General features: G+C 41.7%; 1 long non-coding RNA gene across 2 annotated transcripts; it reads right to left on the reverse strand.

Annotated features, from left to right (window-relative positions):
- Positions 1 to 4,639: 4,639 nt before the first annotated feature.
- LOC109759998 (uncharacterized) lies at positions 4,640 to 7,443 on the reverse strand. Of its 2 annotated transcripts, none has more exons than XR_012189663.1 (3): positions 7,338 to 7,443; positions 6,675 to 6,914; positions 4,640 to 4,880 (listed from the first exon to the last, which is right to left on the reverse strand). It is a non-coding gene; the product is annotated as an uncharacterized lncRNA (long non-coding RNA). The 2 variants fall into 2 exon arrangements; XR_002232281.4 differs by lacking the exon at positions 7,338 to 7,443 and adding an exon at positions 4,985 to 5,130 and having other exon boundaries at positions 6,675 to 6,839.
- Positions 7,444 to 26,257: the final 18,814 nt, after the last annotated feature.

Raw genomic sequence — 26,257 nt, forward strand, 5'->3', positions numbered from 1 at the left:
ATTGATGGGTTGCCTTTTACCGTTGCACATGATGATTTTGATGCATATAATATGCATGTGCTTGCTGCTCCTACTTGCAATTATTATGAGAGAGAAACTACGTATTCGCCTTTCTATGTTTCCAACATGATAAAATTGCAAGAAACTACTTATGCTATGTATTGGCCTTTACTTGATGTGCATGAATTGTTCTTGTATGACATGCCGATGCATAGGAAGAGAGTCAGACTTCGTCATTGCATGATATATGTTGCTTTGTGCTCACTACTAAATGCCAAATCATTGCTAATTAAAATTGGCTTTGATATACCTTGGGATCCGTGTGGATCCATTACTTGAGCACTTTATGCCTAGCTTAATGGCTTTAAAGAAAGCGCTACCAGGGAGACAATCCGGAAGTTTTAGAGTCATTTATTTTTGTTGAGTGCTTTTATAAAGTTTAAAAACAAAAAAAAGATAGAGGGGAGCACAAAACTTTTCAAAAAGGAAAGTGAAAGTGAGAGAGACAAGCATTGTTGAAGTGGGGGAGCTCCTTGAACTTTGTTCATGCTCACGGAAACTTTGTGAATCTTAATTACAAAAACTTTTCAACAAAAATAATTATCCCCTTGTACAAATCCATTGTATTGTAAAATTATTGTGCCAAGATTTGCCTTTAGATTGAGTAGATTGCTTGTTGGTATGTGCGGTGCAAAAACAGAAACTTTGGCTGTAGTGCGCGATTTTACATTTTTTACTGGAACGTCGAAAGTTTCTGAAACTTCTTGCACAGTCCTGCTATACAAATTTTTTATTTTGTCCTAATTTTTCAGAATTTTTGGAGTACCAGAAGTATGGTGAATGTTCAGATTACTACAGACTGTCCTGTTTAAGACAGATTCTGTTCTTGATGCATTGTTTTGCTTGTTTTGATGAAACTATCGATTCTATCAGTGGATTAAGCCATAAAAAAGTTATATTTCAGTAGCTACAATGCAAAAACAAAATATGAATTGGTTTGCAACAGTACTTAGAGTAGTGATGTGCTTTATTATACTAACGACTCTTACCGAGCTTTCTGTTGAGTTTTGTGTGGATGAAGTGATCAAAGATCGAGAAGGTCTCGATATGAGGAGGAGGAGAGGCAAGAGTGAAGTAAATATGCCCTAGAGGCAATAATAAAGTTGTTATTTATATTTCCTTATATCATGATAAATTGAGACATATAAAGACTGCTAGAGTACCCGCCCATCTGGAGGCATTGCGCGCGCTGTGCGTTTTCCACCGCTCGATCGAGTAGCTACAGTGTTTTTTTGGCTGCTGGCGACTGGTCAACCGTCCACTATTTTCCACGTTCGTGGCCGCTTCAAGAGAGGATGATGGGTGGGGTTATGAGGCTGAGGGGGCCAGCGAGCGGAGGGTGTGTTTTTGTGGAGGGAGTTGACGGGATGGACTAGAGGAGCAGCGACGAGAGCGAGGACCAATCCTCTCCCGAAACCTAGCGCACTAGGAGCAATCCTCTTCCTCCTCGAGCCCCACACCACTCCGCCCCGTCTCGCCTTCCCTGCTCCTCTCGCACCGCCGCCTTCTCTCCCGTCCCACTTCCCGGTGCTCGAGGTGCAGCAGCAGGGGCTCAACTACGTTCGATCCAGCCGGGTCAGGCGCAGGTCGCCTGCATCCGGCGCTGTGTGCAGTGATTCTGGATCGGGCTCAAATCTCCGTCAGGAGATTAGGAGCGGCTACTGCAGTGATTCTGGATCGGGCTCAAATCTCCGTCAGGAGATTAGGAGCGGCTGCTGTGGTGAGGGCAGCAGAGCTGCAGCGGAAACCACCTGGTCGAGCCCCCACCCGGGCGGCTGCCTGTAGAGGAGGAGAGGTCGAGGATGGCTCCCATAGCCAGTCGCAGGTGAGATATTCTTCACCATTTACTCGTCTTTGCATGGTAACCTGAGCTCATCTCCTAATTCATGGCCTCCTATTTTTTTTTGTTCTTATGCAGGTAGGGTTAGCGAGGAGAAGGTTGTCCTCAAAGAGACATCATGGTGGCTTGGCGGCCACCTCTCCTCATCTACTCCTAACAAGCGCAGGTTCGATGGTTCATGGCATCGTCGCCATCGTCCTCGAAAGTAGGAACATGAGCCGTAGAGAAGGCCGACTCTCGCTCCCGTCATCCATCCACTCGAGACGCCCGTCATTCGTCCACTCGAGAAGCCCGCCCAGCCACCCGTCATCCACACCCCCATCTCCTCTGGTTGTTCTTGTCTCTTCAGGCAGGTGAGCTCCATCCTCCTCTCCCCCACCCCCCCTTCTCTTTTGATTTTGTGCTGGTAGATGTGTTTGTTGTGGTTTCTGCTGCTGCCAGGCTTGGCTGCTGCTTGGCCTAACTCTACTTGTGCTACTGCTATGTGCTACTATATGTTGTTGGTTGCCTCCTTGGTTATTTGTGAATCCAAAAACACTTTGTGAGAAGCAAGGATTGAAGAGAAGGCTATGAACCAATGAGAAGAGCTTCATTTTTAGTTTTTTTTTAAGAATTGATGAAGGACATGTCATATGTTCAGTTGCTAACATTCTCTCTATGGTGCATGCACTTGTTGTTCATTGCATTGGAGGGAGAGGAAAACTCTTTATGAGAAGCAAGGATTGAAGAGAAGGCTATGAGCCAGTGAGAAAACCTGAACTTTAGTTATATATATAAGAATTGATGAGGGATATGTCATATGTTCAGTTGCTTACATTTTCTCTATGGTGTATGTACCTGCTGTTCATTGCATTCGAGGGATAGGACAACAAGAGTAAGAAAGCCTTGTGGTGTGAAGGCAGTAGCACGCAGCTCCAAGTCAAGTGCATTGGCCTCAACGGCAAGAGACCAGTACCATCAGGTTCGCTTGACTGCTTGCTAGGTTAGTGGTTCATCTCTTATTCTTCTTCATGTAGGAAATATAAGGTGCGTATATAGAAGAGTCCATACTGGGCATCCTTTTCTTTTTTAGTGTGTGCAATCCATGCCAAAGGGTGTTATATATTTTCATAATTCTTACCGCTTACTTATTTTTTCGGCAACATAGATTTAAATGTAGTAACGCGTGTTTATGCTTTGCAGCCCAACATCGAACAACACCCTTAATAAAGCTACATGGTGGACGCGAATTGTCATATTTTGACTGACAAATCCGTTTGAATAGATTATACATGATTGATGATTATCAGATGATTGCTGTCTACCCCAGGGTGAGTTTATCCGTTTGGTTTATGCAAAAAATGCTTATTTGGCTTCATGTGTAACATGATTTTTTAATATCTAATATTTGTTCTGTCCAACATGAGTACACGAGAAAGAAGTGCTTGCTACATTACTGGTGCTTGCCAAGAGATAACAGAGTTCCATTGTAAAATGAAATGCCAGGTATTGAGGGCTAGACTATACATGGCAAAGATTAATTTGTTATGGTGAAGCCAAAGCTTTAGTGTTTGATTCATTGGGTGTCATCTTTGTTAACTTATTATTAAGCATGTCAACTATGTATTTTTGTCCCACATGAACGATTGAGAAAAACTCTGCTTTTTACGACATCATGACTCACGTATTGTCATGTCTAAATATTTGAATTTTATATTGATGTTTTGACCGTGGATGCCAAAACATCACAGTTTGCCTGATAGAGTGAATTCCATTATAAAATGAAGCTCCTTCCATCAATTAGATAGCTTTTATTAATTTGATTTTTCTCTTTTGAAGATACATATTGGTTATTTGGATGCTTTCATTTAAAGATTTGCAGAGATCAATGAGGATTCAGACAGCGGGGAGGGGACTGGTGATAGGAAACATAGGTCCAAGAAGAAATCAAAGAGCATGGTGATTTGTTCCCCCTTTTCAAATTTAAAACCTAGACTAGAATCGGTCAATTGTAATTTGGTAATATTATTAGGAAAGCATAATATGTTCCTACTACCTTGCTATAGCTTCGTGAGATAATTATGCAGCTATATATGTGTTTGTTTTTACTGTAGTGAGATCACCTATTTTAATTTAGAAAATAGAAACATGAAGTATGCTTATAAGAATCTAATAGTAGATGTTCTTAGCATGAACAAGCTCTGTAATGTACCTACTAACTAATAGCACAATCAAATCTTTCCTGAGCTGCGTCCGTCAAACATGACTGGGCATGCCCTGTTTTACTTTACTAAGAGTAGTATGTGGCCGGTGCTCTAATATTCAACCATGTTCTTGAATTGGGAATTATGTTTATAATAGTTAAACTGCTTGTGTGTTGGTCTCATGTATATAAGTGAAAGAAAATAAAAAACAGATGGAGGAAGGGAACTGCTTGCTTTTCTTTTCCTTTTGTTTCTATGTTTGATAATTACTCCCTACGATGGGAGGGTTTGAGAATAGAAATGTCCTACTCTTTGATCCGTTTTAGTGTGAACGGCTCGATGGCAAGCGTGGCTGTCTGCTCCTTGCCTCTATTGGTTGTGTCTCTGTCTTCCCCATGCGCTGCGCCACACGCCTATTTGTGGCTTGCGTGTTGCTGCTGCGTTTATGGTGTGTTGGCTTGATATGCGCGTGCGTGTGGTCCCCAATCGCATGTTTGACAAAGTTTCCCATTAACAACCTAGCTATAATGTGTACATATGATATAATACTATGAAATAGACAAAAAATGGTATCTCATTGAGAAATTTGTTTATTTAGATGCCTAAAACAAACAAACAAAAACAGGTGATAGAATCCTAACTGGATATTCACTTGCAAGATGAGGCTTGTAGAGATCGTACACATGAGTCATGTGAAAAGCTCTATATTTGCTTTCGAAAGAAATAGGTGCATTTGGACCAATAAGCATAGCAACTGCAGCAGCTCCACCAGGCCGAGCTGGTCCCTCTGCATAAACCTGAACATAATACGGGACATCAAATGAATGTTGCACGCAGACAAAAGCAAGAGAAACTGAATCCACTTAGTGCAACAGTTAGATGGCTATATTGGATGGCTAACCATGCTATCTGTGCAGACTACAAGGCCGTAACGTTCATCCCAGCATGGACTTTGGACCGAAGTCACACCAATTCAAGAGGGAAGTTGTTCCACCATAACATGCATTACTAGAGTCAAACTCCCTCGATGTCGGTATTACCACTTTGCTGTATTTGTGACAAGTGTCAATAGTAGCGACTGAGTGACTGAGACTGAAACTGAACTAACAAACAACTAAAAGAACTAGAAATCGTGAATTCATAAAGATCAACATTTAGAGGGTGAATATATGTGGGATGCTATTCCATGTTTTACCTCTAAAAATTGCATCAGCCACGTTTTGATGGATTTACTTTTGTCTATCACTGTCTCGCTACCAACCTCAAGGCGGCCAATTAGCTTGAGATCAATGTAGTACTTTTCCAGCAGGGATTTGACAATTGTCAAGCTGACACAACTTTCCAACTTGAGCATTCAGATACCGAACAAAGCATTGCATTAAATATATATATATATATATATATATATATATATATATATATATATATATATATATATATATATATACATATTTGATCTAATTGCTTCCTAGGTAACATAGAAAATGAAAGTATGTATCGAGTTTGGTAATGGCCTCTCCTAATTTTCTTGCAAGGGCGAATCACGTCGGCCATCACTTCTAGACTGCCTCGAAGGCTCGACGTAAATCTCAACAAGTGCCATCGCCACTGTCGTGTTGTTTTTATTCTAACGCGATCTACTTGAGGTGAGGTCGCCCCATTATTTACAATGCGCTCAATCATCTATTACCATTGCCATGGTGATCTTGCTGCATATGTGATAATAGTCTACCTGCATTTTTTTGGCTTGCAGACCAGGAGATAAGATTCTATTGGGTCCAGCTCCTAATGATTGATGATGTATAATTTGTCTAATTCCAATTCTTGGAGCCACCCACTCCTCACTTAGTGATAGTCATGTAGTTTCTTATGTGTTGCCCTGAAAACTGTACTAATTGTAATTCTGTTGCTCTCAAGTTTGCTAATGTGTCATTGTGTAGTTACAGACGTCTTTCACTTGACTGGCTTGACCTCTTACTATTATATTGCATATTTTTAGATGATATTGGCACTCACTCGAGCATCGATTTTTTCTGTGTTCATTGGAAGTTTTTTTTAAACTTCATCTTCCTTTGTGCTAAATGTTCTTCCTTATTGAACTATCGGTCCAATTGTAGGTTGTGTGTTGCACCTAAGGTTGGATATATGGTGATATGGTAAAGCCGATTTGGGAAAGCGCGTGTACAGTGTGCATAAATTAAGAAAAAAATTTATAGTCTGTGATGTGATCATTGCATTTTAATTTTGTGTATGTGATCACCTCAAGTAGGTAAATACTGAATGCACTTCTCTGGCAAGTGCACGCATCAAGGTGCCATTTTTTACTCAATAAATTTCAAAACAAGGTATGAGACTGCCACTCTTTTATTGCATTGTGTAAAGATATGTGGTCTGAGGAAAGGAGAATTGCGGCAGCTCATGTTTTAAAGTGATGGCGAGCTGACAACGCAGCCATTATTTGGGCAAGTATTCTGAAAACAGGAATTGCATGCAGTTTAATGGCTATATGGTTGGTGAATCACTGTCGATATACTGGATCTAGCAAGCAGTGAGATAATGGTAATGTAGGTGGTAAAGTTGAAGTTGATTACCCCTGTGATGAAGATCTCCATGTGCTTGTTGTGGGCGTGCTTGTTCAGTAGTGAGGGCCCGGGGGCAGCTCTCTTCCACCATGTATGCTGAATGCATTCCATCTGAAACAAAATTGACTGTGTGCTTAGAGCAGGTAAGACAATGGTGGCTGCGTCGCTGGTTGCTGGCCGGCTCCATGTATTGCTGGATTGACACACTTCCTTCGGCTCTATGCGGTGGGTGCACCGATCAATCTCCTCCTGTCAAAGTTGGCAATTGAAGCAGCAAGTTAAACTTGAAGGGAAGCATCAGCCCACAAAAATCAGCCACTCTCATCCTCTGTAGTGCACGGCGCCCTCCACAACAATTGAAGCACGAAAGAAGCATCTCTACAAAAACCAGAGCCCAATCCAATGACTTCGTTGCTCGAGAAACACCCTACTGAACCCAGCCCAAGACAGCAAACAACAAATCCAATACCAGATGAAACAATACAAACTAGATCAGGGCAGAGTAGCAGATCGAGCAGACGGAAGGGAGAGACGGATGATCTGAACAGCAGTGGCGCAGATCGTATGGACGGGGAAGCAGCGCCCCAAGAAGCAGTCGCGGGAAGCAGCACCAATAGCCGGAACATCACGGCGGCGACAATCCTACAACCACTGCAAGGAGCCGAGGCGTACCTAGCACCACCCAAATCACCAATCTCCTCTGTCCAGAGCTGCGCTGAGTGGCTAACCGGTGGGAGGACATGCGCACAGGCAAACCCACACACACCAGACACGCGTGGTTTGGACCAGCGGGAGGCTTCACACACCGGACACGCTGCTATTGCTTTCTGTGAATGTTGTGGCCCACAGGTCCACCCGTCCACCCGTGAACGCTGTGGCCCACCAGGAAAACACATTTCTGAGTGCTCCCAGGTCCCAACCATCTATTGCCAGGGTTTTCTGCACAAAAAATCTATTGCCAGGGAAATCCCTAAAAAAATCTATTGCCAGGTAGTTTTTCTTTTTAAAGGGTCTATATTATCGGGAAGGTTTTATTCACAGAAACAAGTGTGACGACTGGTCAAAATCTTACCCCTCAATTGTTTTTCCGAAAATGATTTAGATCTATTATCAATGTTCACTGGAAATACAAAGCATATAAAACATGATAAAAAATACATTGAGATTCCAAGACCACTGCATACACTATGTTGTTGATGCGCCGCTGTCGCCGCTTCCCTACCGGAGCCGGCTTGACCTGGTCGATGATAGTCAAAAAGTTCCGTGCACGTGCCCCTAAGGACCAGTGCCCTGGAGTTGCAGTCATCGTTGTTGAACCCTTGCATAGACCCTAACTTCACCGCCCCAGGTAATGTTCACGAGTTCATGTATTAAATACATTTTATTATGTCACTTGTGTTAACTCTTTTTTTAATGCAAGTTTACAGCTACTCGGTGTTCCTAATTGTAGGCTCAACTATCTTGACCTACCAATGATCTAATTTGTGGCATTATTACCTTAAGATAACATTTGCATTTAATTTCCTTTATATATAGGGGTATAAGTTCTTACCAAATGTACTCAAATATACGGTTATTGAAAAAATGCAAATATGTTCAACACGAACATGGTTTTAAACGGGTCTTTGGGCCATTTGGCGCAACTGGTCATCTAGTGTTTATTATTCATACTAGAAATGTATTAACCGGAAACTTAGTACATGTGTGAATACATAGAAAAACAGAGTGTCCCTAGTATGCCTCTACTTGACTAGCTTGTTTATCAAAGATGGTTATGTTTCCTAACCATAGAAATGTGTTGTCATTTGATGAACGGGATCACATCATTAGAGAATGATGTGATGGACAAGACCCATCCATTAGCTTAGCATTATGATCGTTTAGTTTTATTGTTATTGCTTTCTTCATGACTTATACATGTTCCCCTGACTATGAGATTATGCAACCCCCGAATACCGAAGGAACACCTCATGTGCTATCAAACGTCACAACGTAACTAGGTGATTATAAAGATGCTCTACAGGTGTCTCCGAAGGTGTTTGTTGAGTTGGCGTAGATCGAGATTAGGATTTGTCACTCCGTGTATCAGAGAGGTATCTCTGGGCCCTCTCAGTAATGCACATCACTATAATCCTTGCAAGCAATGTGACTAATGAGTTAGTTGCGGGATGATGCATTATGGAACGAGTAAAGTGACTTGCCGGTAACGAGATTGAACTAGGTATGATGATACCGATGATCGAATCTTGGGCAACTAACATACCGATGACAAAGGGGACAACGTATGTTGTTATGCGGTTTGACCGATAAATATCTTCATAGAATATGTAGGAACCAATTTGAGCATCCAGGTTCCGCTATTGGTTATTGACCGGAAGTGGGTCTTGGTCATGTCTACATAGTTCTCAAACCTGTAGGGTCCGCATGCTTAACGTTCGATGACGATTGGTATTATGAGTTTACTTGTTTTGATGTACCAAAGGTAGTTGGGAGTCCCGGATGTGATCACGGACATGACGAGGAGTCTCGAAATGGTCGAGACATGAAGATTGATATATTGGAAGGTTATGTTTGGACACCGAAATGGTTTCAGATGAGTTCGGGCATTTACCGGAGTACCGGGGGGTTACCGGAACCCCCCGGGGGGGTCAATGGGCCTTCATGGGCCTTGGTGGAAGAGAGAGGAGGCGGCCAAGAGGTGGGGTGCGCCCCCCCAAAGCCCAATCTGAATTGGGGAGGGGCGCCGGCCCCCCTTTCCTTCTTCCCCTCTTCCCCTTCCTTCCCCCTCCTAGTTGGACTAGGAAAGGGGGGAAACCTACTCATAGTAGGAGTAGGAATCCCCTCCTTGGGGGCGCACCATGAGGCCGGCCGCCCCCCTCCTCCCCTCCTTTATATATGGGGGAGGGGGCACCCCATAGACACACAAGTTGATTCTTAGCCGTGTGCGGTGCCCCCCTCCACATATTTCCACCTCGGTCATATTGTCATAGTGCTTAGGCGAAGCCCTGCGTCGGTAACTTCATCATCACCGTCAACGCGCCGTAGTGCTGATGAAACTTTCCCTTAACCTCAGCTGGATCTAGAAGTTCGAGGGACATCACCGAGCTGCACGTGTGCAGATCGCAGAGGTGCCGTGCATTTGGTACTTGATCGGTTGGATCATGAAGATGTTCGACTACATCAACCGCGTTACTTAACGCTTCCGCTTTCGGTCTACGAGGGTACGTGGACACACTCTCCCCGCTCGTTGCTACGCTTCTCCTAGATAGATCTTGCATGATCGTAGGCAATTTTTTTGAAATACTATGTTCCCCAACAGTGGCATCCGAGCCAGGTCTATGCGTAGATGTTATATGCACGAGCAGAACACAAAGAGTTGTGGGCAATAATAGTCATACTGCTTACCAGCATGTCACACTTTGATTCGGCAGTATTGTTGGATGAAGCGGCCCAGACCGACATTACATGACCACGTTGATGAGACTGGTTCTACCGCCGTGCTTCGCACACAGGTGGCTAGTTGGTGTCTGTTTCTCCAACTTTAGTTGAATCGAGTGTGACTACGCCCGGTCCTTGTTGAAGGTTAAAACAACACACTTGCCGAAAAATCGTTGTGGTTTTGATGCGTAGGTAAGAACGGTTCTTGCTAAGCCCGTAGCAGCCACGTAAAACTTGCAACAACAAAGTAGAGGACGTCTAACTTGTTTTTGCAGGGCTTGCTGTGATGTGATATGGTCAAGATGTGATGATATATAAATTGTTGTATGAGATGATCATGTTTTGTAATAGTTATCGGCAACTAGCAGGAGCCATATGGTTGTCGCTTTATTGTATGAAATGCAATCGCCATGTAATTGCTTTACTTTATCATTAAGCGGTAGCGATAGTCGTAGAAGCAATAGTTGGCGAAACGACAACGATGCTTCAATGGAGATAAAGGTGTCAAGCCGGTGACGATGGTGATCATGACGGTGCTTTGGAGATGGAGATCAAAGGCACAAGATGATGATGGCCATATCATATCACTTATTTGATTGCATGTGATGTTTATCCTTTATGCATCTTATTTTGCTTAGTACGGCGGTAGCATTATAAGATGATCTCTCACTAAATTTCAAGGTATAAGTGTTCTCCCTGAGTATGCACCGTTGCTACAGTTTGTCGTGCCGAGACACCACGTGATGATCGGGTGTGATAAGCTCTATGTTCACATACAACGGGTGCAAGCTTGTTTTGCACACGCAGAATACTCGGGTTAAACTTGACAAGCCTAGAATATGCAGATATGACCTCGGAACACTGAGACCGAAAGGTCGAGCGTGAATTATATAGTAGATATGATCAACATAGTGATGTTCACCATTGAAAACTACATCTCACGTTATGATCGGACATGGTTTAGTTGATATGGTTCACGTGATCATTTAGATGACTAGAGGGATGTCTATCTAAGTGGGAGTTCTTAAGTAATATGATTAATTGAACTTTAATTTATCATGAACTTAGTCCTCATAGTATTTGCATATCTATGTTGTAGATCAATAGCTTGCGAAGTAGCTTCCCGTTTATTTTTGATATGTTCCTAGAGAAAAAGAAGTTGAAAGTTGATAGTAGCAATGATGCGGACTAGGTCCATGATCTGAGGATTATCAGCATTGCTGCACAGAAGAATTATGTCCTTGATGCACCACTAAGCGACGAACCTATTGCAGGAGCAGATGCAGACGTTATGAACGTTTGGCAAGCTCGGTATGATAACTACTTGATAGTTTAGTTCGCCATGCTTTATGGCTTAGAACCGGGACTTCAAAAACGTTTTGAATGCCATGGAGCATATAAGATGTTCCAAGAGCTGAAATTGGTATTTCAGACTCATGCCCGAGTCAAGAGGTATGAGACCTCTGACAAGTACTTTGCCTACAAGATGGAGGAGAATAGCTCAACCAGTGAGCATGTGCTTAGATTGTCTGAGTACTACAATCGCTTGAATCAAGTGGGAGTTAATCTTCCAGATAAAATAGTGATTGACAGAGTTCTCTAGTCACTATCACCAAGTTACTGGAACTTCGTGATGAACTATAATATGCAAGGGATGACGAAAACGATTCCCGAGCTCTTCGTGATGCTGAAATCGACGAAGGTAGGAAAAGCATCAAATGTTGATGGTTGACAAGACCACTAGTTTCAAGTAAAAGGGCAAGGGAAAGAAAGGGAACTTCAAGAAGAATGGCAAGCAAGTTTCCACTCACATGAAGAAGCCGGAAGCTAGACCCAAGCCTGAAACTGAGTGCTTATACTGCAAAGGAAATAGTCATTGGAAGTGGAACTGCCCTAGATACTTGGCGGATAAGACGGATGGCAAAGTGAACAAAGGTATATCTGATATACACATTATTGATGTGTACTTTACTAGTGTTTATAGCAACCCATCGGTATTTGATACTAGTTCAGCTGCTAAGCATAGTAACTCGAAACGGGAGTTGCAAAATAAACAGAGACTAGTTAAGGGCGAGGTGATGATGTGAGTTGGAAGTGATTCTAAGGTTGATAAGATCACCATCGCACACTCCCTTTACCTTCGGGATTAGTGTTAAACCTAAAATAAATGTTATCTGGTGTTTGCAGAGCATGATTACGATTGGATCATGTTTATTGCAATACGATTATTCATTTAAGTCAAAGAATAATTGTTGTTCTATTTACATGAATAAAACCTTCTATGGTCATACACTCAATATAAATGGTTTATTGAATCTCGATTGTAGTGATGCACATATTCATAATAGTGAAGCCAAAAGATGCAAAGTTAATAATGATAGTGCAACTTATACGTGGCACTGCCGTTTAGGTCATATTGGTGTAAAGCGCATGAAGAAACTCCATGCTGATGGACTTTTGGAATCACTTGATGCTTGCGAACCATGCCTCATGGGGAAGATGACTAAGACTCCGTTGTCCGTAACAATGGAGCGAGAAACTGACTTATTGGAAATAATACATATTGATGTATGCAGTCCGATGAGTGTTGAGGCTCGCGACGGGTATCGTTATTTTCTGACCTTCACAGATGATTTGAGCATATATAGGTATATCTACTTGATGAAACATAAGTCTGAAACATTTGAAAAGTTCAAAGAATTTCAGAGTGAAGTGGAAAATCATCATAACAAGAAAATAAAGTTTCTACGATTTGATCATGGAGACGAATATTTGAAGTTACGAGTTTGGTCTTCATTTGAAACAATGTGGAATAGTTTTGCAACTCACGCCACCTGGAACATCACAGTGTAATGGTGTGTCTGAACGTCATAACCGTACTTTATTAGATATGGTGCGATCTATGATGTCTCTTACTGATTTACCGCTATCGTTTTGGGGTTATGCATTAGAGATAGCTGCATTCACGTTAAATAGGGCACCATCTAAATCCGTTAAGACGACACCGTATAAACTATGGTTTGTCAAGAAACCTAAGCTGTCGTTTCTTAAAGTTTGGGGCTGCGATGCTTATGTGAAAAAGCTTCAACCTGATAAGCTCGAACCCAAATCGGAGAAATGTGTCTTCATAGGATACCCAAAGGAGACTGTTGGGTGCACCTTCTATCACAGATCCGAAGGCAAGATATTCATTGCTAAGAATGGATCCTTTCTAGAGAAGGAGTTTCTCTCGAAAGAAGTGAATGGGAGGAAAGTAGAACTTGATGTGGTAATTGTACCTTCTCCCGAATAGGAAAGTAGTACATCACATAAATCAGTTCCAGTGATTCCTACACCAGTCAGTGAGGAAGCTAATGATGATGATCATGAAACTTCATATCAAGTTACTACTGAACCTCGTAGGTCAATCAGAGTAAGATCCACACCAGAGTGGTACGATAATCCTATTCTGGAGGTCATGTTACTTGACCATGACGAACCTACGAACTATAGGAAGCAATGATGAGCCCAGATTCCGCGATATGGCTTGAGGCCATGAAATCTGAGATGGGATCCATGTATGAGAACAAAGTGTGGACTTTGGTTGACTTGCCCGATGATCGGCAAGACATTTAGAATAAATGGATCTTCAAGAGGAAGACGCACACTGGTAGTAGTGTTACTATCTACAAAGCTCGAATTGTCGCAAAAAGGTTTTCGACAAGTTCAAAATGTTGACTACGATGAGATTTTCTCACTCGTAGCAATGCTTAAGTCTGTTCGAATCATGTTAGTAATTGCCGCATTTTGGATATCAAAATTACATTCTTTGATGGATTTATTAAAGAAGAGTTGTATATGATGCAACCAGAAGGTTTTGTCAATCCTAAAGGTGCTAACAAAATGAGCAAGCTCCAGCGATCCATCTATGGACTGGTGCAAGAATCTCGGAGTTGGAATATATGCCTTGATGACTTGATCAAAGCATATAGTTTTATACATACTTGCGGTGAAGCCTGTATTTACAAGAAAGTGAGTGGGAACACTACAGCCTTTCTGATAAGTATATGTGAATGACATATTGTTGATTGGAAATGATGTATAATTTTTTTGGAAAGCATAATGGAGTATTTGAAAGGAGTTTTTCAAAGAAAGACCTCGGTGAAGCTGCTTACATATTGAGCATCAAGATCTATAGAGATAAATCAAGACACTTGATAAGTTTTTTTTTCAATGAGTACATACCTTGACAAGATTTTGAAGTAGTTCAAAATGGAACAGTCAAAGAAGGAGTTCTTGCCTGTGTTGCAAGGTGTGAAGTTGAGTAAAGACTCAAAACCCGACCACGGAAGAAAATAGAAAGAGAATGAAAAGTCATTCCCTATGCCTCAGTCATAGGTTCTATAAAGTATGCTATGTACCAGATCTATTGTGTACCTCACCATGAGTTTGGAAAGAGGGTACAATAGTGATCCAGGAGTGGATCACTGGACAACGGTCAAAATTATCCTTAGTGGAATAAGGAAATATTTCTCGGTTATGGAGGTGATAAAGAGTTCGTCGTAAAGAGTTACATCGATGCAAGTTTTGACACCGATCTGGATGACTCTGAAGTCTCGATCTAGATACATATTGAAAGTGGGAGCAATTAGCTAGAGTAGCTCCGTGCAGAGCATTGTAGACATAGAAATTTGCAAAATACATACGGCTCTGAATGTGACAGACCCGTTGACTAAACTTCTCTCACAAGCAAAACATGATCACACGTTAGTACTCTTTGGGTGTTAATCACATAGCGACGTGAACTAGATTATTGACTCTAGTAAACCCTTTTGGTGTTAGTCACATGGAGATGTGTACTAATCACATAAAGATGTGGACTACTGGTGTTAAATCACATGACGATGTGAACAAGATTATTGACTCTGGTGCAAGTGGGAGACTGAAGGAAATATGCCCTAGACGCAATAATAAAGTAGTTATTTATATTTCCTTATATCATGATAAATGTTTATTATTCATGCTAGAATTGTATTAACCGGAAACTTAGTACATGTGTGAATACATAAACAAACGGGGTGTCCCTAGATGCCTCTACTTGACTAGCTTGTTTATCAAATATGGTTATGTTTCCTAACCATAGACATGTGTTGTCATTTGATGAACGGGATCACATCATTAGAGAATGATGTGATGGACAAGACCCATCCATTAGCTTAGCATTATGATCGTTTAGTTTTACTGCTATTGGTTTCTTCATGACTTATACATGTTCCTCTGACTATGAGATTATGCAACTCCCGAATACCGAAGGAACACCTTGTGTGCTATCAAACGTCACAACGTAACTGGGTGATTATAAAGATGCTCTATAGGTGTCTCCGATGGTGTTTGTTGAGTTGGCATAGATCAAGATTAGGATTTGTCACTCCGTGTATCAGAGAGGTATCTCTGGGCCCTCTCGGTAATGCACATCACTATAAGCCTTGCAAGCAATGTGAGTAATGAGTTAGTTGAGGGATGATGCATTACGGAACGAGTAAAGAGACTTGCTGGTAACGAGATTGAACTAGGTATGATGATACCGACGATCGAATCTCGGGCAACTAACATACCGATGACAAAGGGAACAACGTATGCTATTATGCGGTTTGACCGATAAAGATCTTCGTAGAATATGTAGGAACCAATATGAGCATCCAGGTTCCGCTATTGGTTATTGACCGGAAGTGAGTCTCGGTCATGTCTACACAGTTCTCGAAGCCGTAGGGTCCGCACGCTTAACGTTCGATGATGATCGGTATTATGAGTTTATGTGTTTTGATGTACCGAAGGTAGTTCGGAGTCCCGGATGTGATCATGGACATGATGAGGAGTCTCTAAATGGTCGAGACATGAAGAATGATATATTGGAAGGTTATGTTTGGACACCGGAATGGTTTCGGATGAGTTCGGGCATTTACCGGAGTACCGGGGGGTTACCGGAACCCCCCGGGGGGTCAATGGGCCTTCATGGGCCTTAGTGGAAGAGAGAGGAGGCGGCCAAGAGGTGGGGCGCGCCCCCCAAAGCCCAATCCGAATTGGGGAGGGGGGCCGACCCCCCTTTCCTTCTTCCCCTCTTCCCATTCCTTTCCCCTCCTAGTTGGACTAGGAAAGGGGGGAAACCTACTCCTAGTAGGAGTAGGAATCCCCTCCTTGGGGGCGCACCATGAGGCCGGCCGGCCCCCTCCTCCCCTCCTTTATATACGGGGGAGCGGGGCACCCCATAGACACACAAGTTGATTCTTAGCCATGTGCGGTGCCCCCTCCACATATTTCCACCTCTGTCATATTGTCGTAGTGCTTAGGTGAAGCCCTGCATCGGTAACTTCATCATCACCGTCAACACGCCGTCGTGCTGACGAAACTCTCCCTCGACCTCAGCTGGATCTACAAGTTCGAGGGACGTCACCGAGTTGAACGTGTGCAGATCACGGAGGTGCCGTGCGTTCGGTACTTGATCGGTTGGATCGTGAAGACGTTCGACTACATCAACCGCGTTACTTAACGCATCCGCTTTCGGTCGACGAGGGTACGTGGACACACTCTCCCCGCCCATTGCTATGCTTCTCCTAGATAGATCTTGCGTGATCGTAGGCAATTTTTTTGAAATACTACGTTCCCCAACAAAGAGATCAAGCTTGGGGATGCCCAAGTCACCCCAAGTAAATATTCAAGGAGACTCAAGCGTCTAAGCTTGGGGATGCCCCGGAAGGCATCCCATCTTTCTTCAACAAGTATCGGTATGTTTTCGTTCTCATTTCGTTCGCGTGATATGTGCAAACCTTGGAGCGTCTTCTGCTTTTAGTTTTCATTTTTCTTTTATGCACCATGCTGGTATGAGATAATCCATGGTTTATTTGTAGAATGCTCATTGCACTTCACTTATATCTTTTGAGTATGGCCTTGTAGAATGCCCATGGAGTGACAGAAGCTTAAACCCGAGTAGGTGGGTTGTTGCGTATGGGATAAACAGGACTTGATACTTAATGCTATGGTTGGGTTTCACGACCTTAATGATCTTTAGTAGTTGTGGATGCTTGCTAGAGTTCCAATCATAAGTGCACATGATCCAAGTAGAGAAAGTATGTTAGCTCATGCCTCTCCCTCATATAAAATTACAAGAATGATTACCGGTACTTGTTATCGATTGCCTAGGGACAGATGACTTTCTTGTTGACAAAAGCTATCCACTTTTATTACATAGCAATTTATTTGTAGTTTTATTCGCGCAAAGTACTCATAGTTTTATTCTTGCAAAATAGTTTCATACTTGTTTTAGGTAAAGCAACCGTCAAGTGTGCGTAGAGTTGTATCGGTGGTCGATAGAACTTGAGGGAATATTTGTTCAGCCTTTAGCTCCTCGTTGGGTTCAACACTCTTATTTATCAAAGAAGGCTACAAACGATCCCATATACTTGTGGGTTATCAAGACCTTTTTCTGGCGCCGTTGCCGGGAGTTATAGCGTGGGGTGAATATTCTCGTGTGTGCTTGTTTGCTTTATCAGCAAGTAGTTTTTATTTCCTTTTCTAAGTTGTTCTCTATCTTTAGTTATGGATATGGAACACGAAACACCATAAAAATTAGTTGTACCTGCTACTCATGGAGATGGGGAACCTCCTAAAACCCTCGATGCTCGTTATGTGAAAGATATTATGCACTAGTTTGATAATCCTGAGAAAACCCCATTCAACTCAATAATGGGAGTAATGTTGGATCAATGTGAATACTTTAGGGATTATCGCTTGACTCACAACGGGAAATTGTTATGGGATCAAATTCATATAAAATGGTATGCTTGGAATCTATGCTTGAGATATGATTTTACTTGTTGCTCTAGGATGAATGTTCCACACCTTCCCTTTTCGTGCAAATTTAATGATAATAAAACCTTAGCTTCTTATGCTAATGATATATATGATTACTATGATGTGGAACGAATAGAAGAATTTGTTGCTTTTAAGGGTGCACATGAAATTGAATCTTTGTTTGAAAAGTTTTAAGATTTTGATGATTCAGTTTATAGACATGAAAATCTTGCTATCCTTAAATATTGCTATGATAATTATAAATACAGTTACGATATTGATGTATTTATTGAGAATAACTCCACTGTCCAAGAAGTGACTAATATTTTGCAGGAGTCTATGGAAGAAGAAATTGATGAAACTGCGAGCTTATTGGATGAACAAGATGATGAGGAGAGCGAAGAACAAACGGAGGAAGAGCGGATTAGCTACCCGTGCCCACCTTCTAATGAGAGTAACTCTTCAACTCATACATTATTTAATGCCCCTTCGTTCTTACCGAAGGACGAATGCTATGATAATTGCTATGATCCCGTTGATTCGTTTGAAATATCCTTTTTTGATGAACTTGATGCTTGTTATGCTTGTGGCCAAGATGCCAATATGAATTATGCTTATGGAGATGAACTTGCTATTGTTCCTTTTGTTAAACATGAAATTGTTGCTATTGCACCCCACACATGATAGTCCTATTATCCTTTTGAATTCTCCAAACTACACTATATCGGAAAAGTTTGCACTTATTAAGGATTATATTGATGGGTTGCCTTTTATCGTTGCACATGATGATTTTGACGAATATAATATGCCTGTGCTTGCTGCTCCTACTTGCAATTATTATGAGAGAGGAACTACGTCTTCGCCTTTCTATGTTTCCAACACGATAAAATTGCAAGAAACTACCTATGCTATGTATTGGCCTTTACTTGATGTGCATGAATTGTTCTTGTATGCCATGCCGATGCATAGGAAGAGAGTTAGACTTTGTCATTGCATGATATATGTTGCTTTGTGCTCACTACTAAATGCCAAATCATTACTAATTAAAATTGGCTTTGATATACCTTGGGATCCGAGTGGATCCATTACTTGAGCACTTTATGCCTAGCTTAATGGCTTTAAAGAAAGTGCTGCTAGGGAGACAACCCGGAAGTTTTAGAGAGTCATTTATTTCTGTTGAGTGCTTTTATAAAGTTTAAAAACAAAAAAATATAGAGGGGAGCACAAAACTTTTCAAAAAGGATAGTGAAAGTGAGAGAGACAAGCATTGTTGAAGTGGGGGAGCTCCTTGAACTTTGTTCATGCTCACGGAAACTTTGTGAATCTTAATTACAGAAACTTTTCAACAAAAATAATTTTCCCCTTGTACAAATACATTGTATTGTAAAATTATTGTGCCAAGATTTGCCTTTAGGATGAGTAGATTGCTTGTTGGTATGTGCGGTGCAAAAACAGGAACTTTGGCTGTAGTGCGTGATTTTTTATTTTTTACTGGAACGTCGAAAGTTTCTGAAACTTTTTGCAAAGTCTTGCTATACAAATTGTTTATTTTGTCCTAATTTTTCAGAATTTTTGGAGTACCAGAAGTATGGTGAATGTTCAAATTATTACAGACTGTCCTGTTTAACATAGATTCTGTTTTGATGCATTGTTTTACTTGTTTTGATGAAACCATCGATTCTATCAGTGGATTAAGCCATGAAAAGGTTAAATTTCAGTAGCTACAATGCAAAAAACAAAATATGAGTTGGTTTGCAACAGTACTTAGAGTAGTGATTTGCTTTATTATACTAACGGATCTTACCAAGCTTTCTGTTGAGTTTTGTGTGGGTGAAGTGATCAAAGATCGAGAAGGTCTCGATATGAGGAGAAGGAGGATAGGCAAGAGATCAAGCTTGGGGATGCCCAAGGCACCCCATGTAAATATTCAAGGAGACTCAAGCGTCTAAGCTTGGGGATGCCCCGGAAGGCATCCCATCTTTCTTCAACAAGTATCGGTATGTTTTCGTTCTCGTTTCGTTCGCGTGATATGTGCAAACCTTGGAGCGTATTTTGCTTTTACTTTTCATTTTTCTTTTATGCACCATGCTGGTATGAGATAGTCCATGGTTTATTTGTAGAATGATCATTGCACTTCACTTATATCTTTTGAGTATGGCCTTGTAGAATGCTTCATGTGCTTCACTTATATCATTTGAAGTTTGAATTGCCTGTTTCTCTTCACATAGAAAACCGTTATTTGAAGAATGCTCTTTTGCTTCACTTATATTTTTTAGAGCATGATCTTTTGTAGAAATAATTAAACTCTCATGCTTCACTTATATCTATTTAGAGACTCAAAAGGAATTGGTCAATTGCATGGTTAGTCATAAAATCCTACATAAAACTTATGGATCACTGAATATGATATTTTTGATTCCTTGCAATAGTTTTGCGATATAGAGATGGAATATGTGGGAGGTACTAGTAAACGGTTGTGGTTAGTAAGAATATTGGTGTTAAGGTTTGTGATTCCCGAAGCATGCAGGTATAGTCTCTCGTTATGCTATGAAGTTGGAGCATGATTTATTATTGATTGTCTTCCTTATGAGTGGCGGTCGGGGACGAGCGATGGTCTTTTCCTATCAATCTATCCCCCTTGGGGCATGCGTAGTAGTACTTTGCTTCGAGGGCAAATAAACTTTTGCAATAAGTATATGAGTTCTTTATGACTAATGTGAGTCCATGGATTATACGCACTCTTACCTTTCTGCAATTTGCTAGCCTCTACGGTACCGTGCATTGCCCTTTCTCACCTCGAGAGTCGGTGTAAACTTCGCAGGTGCATCCAAACCCTGTGGTATGATAAACTCTATCACACATAAGCCTTATTATATCTTCCTCAAACAGCCACCATACCTACCTATTATGGCTTTTCCATGGCCATTCCGAGATATATTGCCATGCAACTTCCACCGCTTCCGTTTGATGACTTGAGCATTCATTGTCATATTGCTTTGCATCATCATATAGCTGACATAGTAGTTGTGGCTCAACCACCGTTCATCATTTTTCATACATGTTACGCTAGATGATTGCACATCCTGGTACATTGCCAGAGGCATTCATATAGAGTCATATTTTGTCATAGGTATCGAGTTGTAATTTTTATTTATTTCGAGTTATAAGTAAATAGAAGTGTGATGATCGTCATTATTCATTTTTAGAGCAGTGCCCCAGTGAGGAAAGGATGATGGAGACTATGATTCCCCCACAAGTCGGGATGAGACTCCGAACAATGAGAGAAAGAGAAAAAAAAGAAAAAAAGAAAAAAAGAAAAAAAGAAAAAGGAAAAAATAAACAAAGAGAGAAGGGGCATTGTTAGTATCCTTTACCACACTTGTGCTTCAAATAGCACCATGTTTTTCATATGGAGAGTCTCATATGTTGTCACTTTCATATACTAGTGGGAATTTTTCATTATAGGATTAGATGCACACCCACTTAGTTTTCATATTGAGCTTTCATACGCTTATAACTCTTAGTGCATTCGTTGCATGGCAATCCCTACTCCTCACGTTGATATCAATTGATGGGCATCTCCATAGCCCGTTGGTTAGCCGCGTCGGTGTGAGACTTTCTTACCTTTTGTCTTCTTTATATTTACCCCTATCATCATACTCTATACCACCCGTAGTGCTATATCCATGGTGTGCGCTCATGTATTTGCGTGAGGGTTGAAAAAGCTGAAGCGCGTTAAAAAGTATGAACCAATTGCTCGGCTTGTCATCGGGGTTGTGCATGATAAATACTTTGTGTTAAGAAGACAGAGCATGGCAAGAGTATATGATTTTGTAGGGATAGCTTTCTTTAGCGTTGATATTTTGAAAGACATGATTGTTTGTTGGGATGCCTGAGTATTGATGTCTTTATGTCAAATTATAGACTATTGCTTTGAATCACTTATGTCTTAATATTCATGCCATGATTAGACATATGATCAAGTTTATGCTAGGTAGCATTCCACATAAAAAATGATCTTTTTTTTTATCATTTACCTACTCGAGGACGAGCAGTAATTAAGCTTGGGGATGCTGATATGTCTCCGTCGTATCTACAATTTTTGATTGTTTCATGCCAATATTATACCACTTTCATATATTTTGGCAACTTTTTATATGATTTATTGGACTAACCTATTGATCCAGTGCCAAGTGCCAGTTCCTGTTTTTTTGCATGTTTTATCGCAAAAAAATCCATATCAAACGAAGTCCAAATGCCATAAAATTTTACGAAGAATTATTTTGGAATATATGTCATTTTTGAGAGTTTGAATCACCGCAAACGGAGGCCCACACAGCCCACAAGACACCAGGCCGCGCCAGAGGCCCCTGGCGCGTGGTGGTGGGTTGTGCCCTTGTCGAACGTCGGTTGGAGCTCAACTTCGGGCGCAAGGAAGCTTATATCCGTAAAAAATCGTGTTAAAATCTCAGCGCAATCGGAGTTACGGATCTCCTGAAATATAAGAGACGGTTTTCGGCCAGATCAGGGGAACGCGAAACAAAAGAGAACAGAGAGGGAGATCCAATCTCCGAGGGGCTCCCGCACCTCCGCCGCCATGGAGACCATGGACCAGAGGGGGAACCCTCCTCCCATCTAGGGGGAGGCCAAGGAAGAATAAGAAGGAGGGGGGCTCTCTCCCCCTCTCTCCCGGTGGCGCCGGAACGCCACCGGGGCTAGGATCGTGACGGCGATCTACATCAACAATCTTGCTACCGTCAACACCAACTTTCTCCCCCTCTATGCAGCGGTGTAACACCTCTTCTCCCTGCTGTAATCTCTACTTAAACATGATGCTCAACTCCATATATTATTTCCCAATGATCTATGGTTATCCTATGATGTTTGAGTAGATCCGTTTTGTCCTATGGGTTAATCGTGATCTTGGTTGGTATGATTGTATATTTTATTTATGATGCTGTCCTACGGTGCCCTCCGTCTTGCACAAACGTGAGGGGTCCCCACTGTAGGGTGTTGCAATACGTTCATGATTTGCTTATGGTGGGTTGCGAGAGTGAAAAAACTTAAACCCGAGTAGGTGGGTTGTTGCGTATGGGATAAAGAGGACTTGATACTTAATGCTATGGTTGGGTTTCACGACCTTAATGATCTTTAGTAGTTGCGGATGCTTGCTAGAGTTCCAATCATATGTGCATATGATCCAAGTAGAGAAAGTATGTTAGCTCATGGCTCTCCCTCATATAAAATTACAAGAATGATTACCGGTACTTGTTATTGATTGTCCAGGGACAAATGACTTTCTTGTTGACAAAAGCTATCCACTTTTATTACCTTGCAATTTATTCGTAGTTCTATTCTCGCAAAGTACTCGTAGTTTTATTCTTGCAAAATAGTGTCATACTTCTTTTAGGTACCTCAACCGTCAAGTGTGCGTAGAGTTGTATCGGTGGTTGATAGAATTTGAGGGAATATTTATTCTGCCTTTAACTCCTCGTTGGGCTCGACACTCTTATTTATCGAGGAAGGCTACAAACGATCCCCTATACTTGTGGGTTATCATCCGGCACCCGCATGTCCGGTGGTGCCGGGTAGTCGGCCTCGTAGAGGAGCCGCGGCTTGTTCTCGTGCAGGTGAAAGCGGCTGAAGCTGTTGGCCGCCGCACCGTCGCCTGGGTACCGCTCGGCCATGCTCACCGGTGGGAGCGAGAGGGGGAGGAAAGGCGCGCTTGCTCGATCGAGAGGGGGCATCGACGGGGAGAGGGGAAGAGAGTTGGCGAAGGAGTGTCTGCTCACCAGTGATGGAGGGGCGGCTTTTTATAGCCGGGCTTGGGCGGTGAGAGGACGACCGTCATGCGTACGCGTGGCAGGATCGGGCGGGACGTTCGTCGCGGCGCCACCCGTGAGGCATCAATGAAGGTTGACCGGCGCGGCAGCGCGACAGCCTTCCATTGATTCCCACGGGAACCGAGGCGAGAGGACGACGATGCGCCGGGGTCGCTGGCTCGGCTGTCCCACCGGGCTTTCACGCCAAAAACGCTTCCCCCAGCGCCCCCCGGTGCCCCAGCGCGCGGGGTTCACGATTGGTCCGCCGACGCTAAAATCGGGCTTAACCGACGAAAATTGGGCTTCTGGAAATGTGACTAGGCCGTTTTTTAGCGCTGATGTTAAAAAAAGATCTTGGGGGCCTGTCAGGGTCGTGGCTGGAGATGCTCTAATATCAGCAGGTCCGTCGATGGTTCGGAAAATCCTATTCGATGATTCAGCCGCCCGTTAGGGTGTAATTCTCAAACGGGGACCTGAAGCAGACACAGCTGGGCCAACCCATTCTATTATTTTTCTCGTTATTAGAAACAACAAAAATGTGCGTGCACAAGGAAGGATTCAGACCCCTGACACCTTCGTTACGAGCGGTCAACTCCAACCACCAGACCAACACCAGCCACTGTACAGGTACCTCATTTTTCTATTTGTGTCCGTTCTTCAGTTCGGTTTATTCTTTTTCTTTTTTATCCATTTTGTTTTCTTTACTGCGTGTTTTTTAATTCATGAACCATTTTTAAATAGATGCATTTTTTTCAATATTAATGTACTCTTTTCAAATTCAGTTACCCTTTTCCGAAATGAATGAACTTTTAAAACATTTTTGGTGATCTTAAAAAAAATCAATGAGCTTCTTTTTAAATCCAATGAACATTTTTCCTTTGATGAATTTCTTTAAATCCGATGAACTTTTTTCAATTCAGTGAACTTTTTTCCAAATCCGATTAACTTTTTATCAAAATGGATGTACTTTTTTCAAATCCGATGAACTTTTTTCAATTCGGTAAACTTTTTTTCAAATCCGATGAACTTTTTAAGATTTGTGAAATTTTTCTTCAAAATCGATGAACCTTTTCTTTTCATTTTTTTAATAAATCTATGAACCTTTTATTTTTCATGAATATATACAAAATTATAAAATCCGGAGGCCAGTCTTTCTTTGAACCGGCAGCGCAGCACAGGCGAACAAAAAAGCCAGCGAGGCGACCAAAGGCGAACATGAAGCGAGCGAGGGAGCAATTTTTTAATGGGCCATGGCCCACTGATGGTCGCCGTAGGCGCCACTTCTCCAGGCGCCTGCAGCGCCTAATAGGAGCTCCCCGATGGGTCGCTCGGTCGGTAGGTCGCTCGTTCCTTCTTCAGTCACGGTTGAGGTTCACCGGTCAATTTTTGACTGGTCAACTGTTGACTTTTAAAAAAAAACAGAAAAAGGGCAGCCCGGTGCATGTAGCTCCCCCTTGCGCAGGGTCCGGAAAAGGGTCCGACCATTTTGGGTCTATTGTACGCAGCCTTTTCCTACATGTCTGCAAGAGGCTGTTTCCAGGACTTGACCCCGTGACCTCTTGGTCACAAGGCAGCAGCTTTACCACTGCGCCAAGGCTCCCCTTCTTTTTTCAAAAAACAAAAAAACAGAAAAAAACCACGAATTCAAAAAATATACATACATTTTGAAAAAACCGTTCACAAACTTCAAAACGTTGACAAACTTGGCAAAAATCATCACATTTGAAAAAAAACTGAATTTGAAAATAGTTCATCAATTTTTGAAAAAAGTTCATCAAATTTGAAAAAAGTTTATCGAATTGAAAAAAGTTGATCAATTTTCAAAAAAAAAATTCATCGAAAATGAAAAAGTTCATCGATTTGAAGGAAAAAATTCAAAGATTTTGAAAAAGTTCATCTAATTTGGAAAAATGTTCATCGAATTTGATAAAAGGTCATCGAATTAGAAAAGGTCCATCGATTTTGATTTTTTTTCATAAAATTTGAAAAAAGTTCATCGAATTGTAAAAAATGTCATTTATTTTGGAAAAAGTTCATCAAATTGCAAAAAAAGTTCCTCGATTTTGAAAAAATCATCAAAATTGAAAAAAGCTCGTCGATTTGAAAAGAAGTTCATCATTTTTTTAAAGTTCATCGATTTGAAGAAAAGGTTCACGTATATACAAAAGCAATTCATCGAACCAGGAAGAAGAAAAAAATTGGAAAGGAAAAAGGAAAAAAGTAAAAGGAAAAAGAAGAAAAAAAGAAAAAAGGGAAAAAAGAAAATGAAGGAATAAAAGAAGGAAAAAGTTGCTACTTAGCAGATCCCGCTTTGTGGCGGGGTAGTTAGACGAGCCTACCTCTGCGTCGGAGATCGCTGGTTCGATACAGAAGATTGGCGCAGTTTCTTGCGAATTGAAAACATGGTATATGGGCCGAGCCCAGCTAACGCAGCTGCACGCACCGGTTTGCAGAAATAGTAATAATCGGCGTCTGCAACGCCAAATAGGGTTCGCCTACACACAC

This window comes from Aegilops tauschii, chromosome 7, assembly GCF_002575655.3.
Source record: "Aegilops tauschii subsp. strangulata cultivar AL8/78 chromosome 7, Aet v6.0, whole genome shotgun sequence".
NCBI classification, from domain to species: Eukaryota; Viridiplantae; Streptophyta; class Magnoliopsida; order Poales; family Poaceae; genus Aegilops; species Aegilops tauschii.